Genomic DNA, 5,873 nt, shown 5'->3' on the forward strand with positions numbered 1-5,873 from the left:
GCCATCCAGGCGCCCCTGGAAGGAGTTTTAATTTCTTACTCTCTTTCCTGGATTAAAAATAATTCTTCTATTGTCTGTATTGATTTGATATATGCTACTGAAACTTGCCTATAGAGTCTCATGGTTTTGTTTTTATAACAAAAGTAGTGTTAACCAGAAAGTCTAAAATAGAAGTTGCAACCTGGTGACCCATAGGCCAAATATCCACACAGATTTGTTTTGGTAGGTCCCATATAATTTAAATTTTTTTTTCCACATAAAAATCTAGACTTCCATATTCTTTTAAAACAGCAGTTCTGGCAACATAGGACTCACAGTTCCATCTGGCTACAATTAGCTGGACCTGAAAAGGGGCTTCCTCATCTAGTTGACGTGCAGGTCCTCCAAAATGCCACAACCCAAATGGTAAGGCACTGAGTTTACCCCATTCAAGTCTCTCTGCAGCTAATTGAATTTCCAAGTCCTGATTTATAATATCAAGTATTCTCTTGGTCTAAATGATTTTCTTTGAAGTGTCATAAAGAGAAAGAGAACATAAAATAACTAAGCTATGAAGCAAAATGGACCTTGTGCAAACCTTCTGTAAAACCAGCTTAAAGTCATCACTCTACACATGTTTAAGATAAGTAATAAAGAAATGAACACCATTTTGTTATAAGTGTGCTACCTTTGGAATAATACTTTTTTTTTTTAAGATTTTATTTATTTATTTGACAGAGAGATACACAGCAAGAGAGGGAATACAAGCAGGGGGAGTGGGAGAGGGAGAAGCAGGCTTCCCGGGGAGCAGGGAGCCCAATGTGGGGCTCGATCCCAGGACCCTGGGACCATGACCTGAGCTGAAGGCAGAGGCTTAACGACTGAGCCACCCAGGCGCCCCTGGAATAATACTCTTGAAGCTGCCAGCCAAAATCTGGGGTTCTTGGTACTCATGGCAAGAAGTAAAGCCACTTCCTAACCAGCACCCATCTTTGCAGTTCACATGGGATGCTGTGCAGTCCTAGTGACTTCAGATTACCTGCTTAAACTTCCTAAATTTGAAGGGTAATTGTGAATGGAAAACATCAGTTCTCAGATGATGTAGTATGATCAATGGTATTGAAGGAGAAAAAGAGAAGAGTACCTTTCCTGCATCCTTCACCGCAGTGATAGCACACTTAGAAAGATGTGAGACTTTGCTGCTAAGAAGACAGAGCCAACCCGGAGCAGCGCAGCACCAAAACAAGAGAGATGCATGTTCTCATCCCAACTTTTTTTTTTTTTTTTTTACTTTTTGGTTGTTTTTATTATGCACTACATTAATACACTGCATAACCTTCTAGAAGGGGTAGATGAGTATGACTGAGTTATTTTTCATCAATCAGGAAAATGCTTCCTTAATCGATATTCTCCAAACCCTTTGACACATAGTAACAATTAACTCCAGAGACTCGCCTATCTCTTTGCATCAGACTCCATTGATATGGATAATAGGCAACCCTTTTTTCCTTGCCCCCGTTACTGAACCTGTGGGTGTACCCATGGCTATGCCGGGGATGACCAAGCACACGGTCATGACGCTGATCCCGGGCAGGATCTCGAACCACATCGCAGCGCGGTTGCCAGAGCCAAGCCCCTGCCTTCTCATCCCAACTTCTTAGACCATGTTGGACATTGATTTTTTTCCTTTTTCAGAGGGGGAGGGAGGGAGGGGGTGGGAGCAGAGGGAGAGAGATCTCACAACCCTGAGATCATAACCTGAGCCGAAATCAAGAGTTGGACACTTAACCAACTGACACCTGGGTGCCCCTGGACATTGACTTTTTAATGTCTATGCCATGATGAACAAAACTGTACATATTTTCACATTTTCCTGAAAGCTTAATCTATGGTAATACTATACAACAACAACAAAAAGGAACTGATTGTTTTTGGCCTAATAGGATGTATATCCTGCTTTTTCTTTATTTATTATAATAAAATTCATTTTGTCTTAAGTATTTCTAAAATGATCTGCCACATCTTAGAGCCCTGAATCAAGAGTCATATATACTATGTATCAGACCCATGATTTTTTATATCCCTCTAAGTCAGCAGGAGTTTGTGGAGATGTATCTGGAAAGTGGGTTTGAAGGCAGGAAATCACAAAGGCCAATTGTCCGGAGAGTAAAGAGGACCAGTATGACCTGGGGAGACATAGGTGGATACCACCCATACCCACCCACCCCCCAACCCCAGCCGCAAATTGTTCATTTCCTGATATCAAAAACTTGATCCAGGACACTTTCTGGGCCTGGCAGCTCAGCCTCCTTCCTGGGCCTGGCAGCTCAGTCTCCTTCCTGGGTCTTCTCAACTGTTCTCCTTAGGGTTTCTGTCCTCAGGAGTAGACAAAGAACAGATTCTCCCACCCTCTGGTTCAGGCTTATACCGCACACTGCCCCTTTAACCCTCTGAAGTGATACAGAAAAAAGAATGCCAAACTTTAGTAAACCAAGCCCTCTGGAGAATAATGCAGACCAAGTGGAGCATTTCTTTTCTTTTTTTTTTTTTAAAGATTTTATTTATTTATTTGAGAAAGAGAGAATGAGAGATAGAGAGCAGGAGAGGGAAGAGGGTCCAAGGGAGAAGCAGACTCCCCGCCGAGCAGGGAGCCCGGGACTCGATCCTGGGACTCCAGGATCATGACCTAAGCCGAAGGCAGTCGCTTACCAACTGAGCCACCCAGGCACCCCCAAGTGGAGCATTTCTAATGGATTTTTCTTTACATGCTGTAACAGGAGGGGGCTGGTGTGCTGTGGCCAGCTCGGGTCAGATGTAGGTGGAAAGGAAGGCCAGCTGGGCAGTGACAGAAACCTAAAAGCAATGCTAACAGAGCAATAACACTGCAGCAGACTAATGACTTCTTCTACCTCTTTGCTCTTCACCCCCTTCCTATCTCCATCGATCTCAGACTAAAACAAAAGACTGAGAGCTGATAGACTGGGTGGGGGGTGGGGGAAGAGAGGTATAGGGAAGGTGATGAAGGTTTAGACACGAGTGGAATCTATTTTTTTTAAGATTTTTATTTATTTATTCATGAGAGAGAGAGAGAGAGGCAGAGGGAGAAGCAGGCTCCCAAGGAGCAGGGAGCCCGATGCAGGACTCGATCCCAGGACTCTGGGATCATGACCTGAGCCAAAGGCAGACGCCCAACCATCTGAGCCACCCAGGCGCCCGACACGAGTGGTATCTAGATAAAGGGGGCCCGATGCTGTCCAGCAGAAATTGCAAAAAGAAACACACTAAATCCCAAAAGTCTAAGAGCAGATAGGCTTGTGACCTACTTTGTGGGAAAGTTGCAAAACCACAGAGAGGAAATGGCCACATAGGAGTCTGGTAGGATGTGGCTGTGGAGAGTTACTTCCCAAACCCAGGCACAGCAATGGAAACAGAGGCAGAATGGCCCTGACAACATTCACTAATACTGTGGACTGCACTATGCCACCAACAGGACCAGGCAAATGGAGCGGGGGAAGGATGGCTCATGGACACCTGGTGAGCAACACACTTCAATTCCTGGTATGACAAAAGCCCCTAAGAGCCTAGACACAACCACAGGAAAGGGAAGAACTGCACATTACTATAACCTCAGTCAAATAGGGGTCTTGGTAGAAATTGAGTTGTAGAATAACAGAAAAGCCTGGGGTTTTTTTGTTTGGTTTTGTTTTTTTGTTTTGTTTTGTTTTTAAGATTCATTTATTTATTAGAGAGAGAGAGAGCACGCAAGCAGTAGGAGGGACAGAGGGAAAGAATCTCAAGAAGACTCCCCACTAAGCATGGAGCCAGACTCCAGGCTCAATCTCACAACCCTGAGATCATGACCTGAGCTGAAACCAAGAGTAGGATGCTTAACCGACTGAGCTACACACGCCCCCTGAAAAAGTTCTTTTTCTTGCACACCTCAGTTGTATGCCCAGTACAAAATGTAAATTGATCTGTTTTTTGCCAAAGCCTATAGCACTGTGAAGCTGAAATCATAAAACATTCCTGGCCACACAGAGCTGTGGTCGAAGTGTCTGAAATGAATAATGCATGGTGTTGTATTGCTTATTGGGAAGGAGTGGTTTATTTTATGATCTAAAATTTAAACCCTTTAATATGTGATCCTGGAGGGGGCGGATCACTTGATTTGGCAACGTAAGAAGCAAAAGTGAAGAATGAGTAAGAATACAGAAAAAGCAGAAACTGTTTCACTGAATTTTTTCTAACATGAACTTTGCTTAAGCCAAGCAAGGTAAATTAGTGAACCAATCTGTTTCTGGGTACAATTTTTATTAAAATTTGGTGAAAATGGGAAACTGTATTCTATGCCCTTATTTGTATATAAAATGGGGACATATATGCTTATCTCTGCATAGGAAATATCTGGGATGATGCATAAGAGACTGTTATTAACATAAATTGCCCCCTGGGTGAGAAGGCTAAGGGTCTGGAGTGAGAGAAATAATTCTTTACTCATGAATGTATTACTTTTATTTTTTGTTATTTTTTTAAAGATTTTATTTATTTATTTGCCAGAGAGAGAGAGAAAGAGACAGCGAGAGAGGGAACAGAGCAGGGGGAGTGGGAGAGGGAGAAGCAGGCTTCCTGCTGAGCAGGGAGCCCGACGTGGGGCTCGATCCCAGGACCCCGGGATCATGACCTGAACTGAAGGCAGATGCTTAACGACTGAGCCACCCAGGCACCCCTACTTTAGTTTTTTTTAAAGATTGTGTTTATTTTAGAGAGAGTGAGAGTGTGCATGAGTGGGGGTAAGGGCAGAGGGAAAGGGAGAGAGGGAATCTCAAGCAGACTCCACATTGAGCATGGAGCCTGATGCGGGACTTGATCCTCATGACCCTGAGATGGTGACCTGAGCCGAAATCAAGAGTCAGATGCTCAACCAACTGAGCCACCCAGGTGCCCCAAATATATTATTTTAATTTTAAAAGCAATATCAACAATTAGCCAAAACAAAAAGCCAAAGCCATTGGTAAGTCACAGCTATTTATTAGAGAATAGGTAAAGGAAGCTAGTGAACAAGGAGAGCAGGGCAGAGCAAGACACTGAAACTGGGAGCATGCGGCTCCCATATAGCTGCACAATTCCTGGTCCCAGGTTTTTGGTGGTGGTTCCTGGTCTGGGATCCCAGGGGTCAAACCTTATAAGTCCTTATAATAAAACTTTCTTTATTTGAGAAAGTTCAAGGGGATCTTTGTCACCCAAAGAGTTCCTTACCACCCAAAGAGCCCTAACTGAAATCACCAATCCCTTGGGAAGAAAGGCTGATTTGAAAACAAAATGTCTAGATCACATACTCCCAGCTCATCTACTTTCCCTGTTAGCAATGGGAAGGAGTCTAACTCACATTTTTTACCCTCTGTTTTTCACCCTTTATGGCTACAAAACAGAGTTGCCTCTTGTCTGCCATATCTTGGTCATAGTTCTAGCAGACGGACTGACTTCTGTATCAGACTAATTGGCTCTATTTTGTCTTTATACTTATTAATATGATGATGTGTTTTATTTACTAATGTCTTTCCATTGAAAATGGACTTTGTGATCTTGGTGATCCATTTAAACCTTTCTAAAGTTAAAAGAAAGTAGAATGTATATGGTAACTGAATGGGAATGACCTGCTGAAATAGCAAATATTTTCTTTCAGTGAGACTGTCAGAAGCTGCTTTCTTGAAGAAAAAAAAAAACAACAATCACCAATACATTCCAACTTCAGGGCCTTTGCACCTGCTGTTCCCTTTGCCTTGAAGATTTTTCCCTCAAACAGCAGCATGGCGAGTTCCCTCACCTTCCTTCTGGTCTCTGCTCAATTGTCTTCTTTATAGTGAGGTCTTCCCCAGTTACCCTATTTAAGATAG

The 5,873-nt window shown here is 43.1% G+C and overlaps 1 pseudogene; it reads right to left on the reverse strand.

The window, feature by feature from the left end:
* Positions 1–1,250: 1,250 nt before the first annotated feature.
* Positions 1,251–1,588, reverse strand: LOC113936586 (annotated as a pseudogene).
* Between the last annotated feature and the right edge of the window lie 4,285 nt (positions 1,589–5,873).

The sequence above is a fragment of the Zalophus californianus genome, chromosome 17 (assembly GCF_009762305.2).
Source record: "Zalophus californianus isolate mZalCal1 chromosome 17, mZalCal1.pri.v2, whole genome shotgun sequence".
NCBI classification, from domain to species: domain Eukaryota; kingdom Metazoa; phylum Chordata; class Mammalia; order Carnivora; family Otariidae; genus Zalophus; species Zalophus californianus.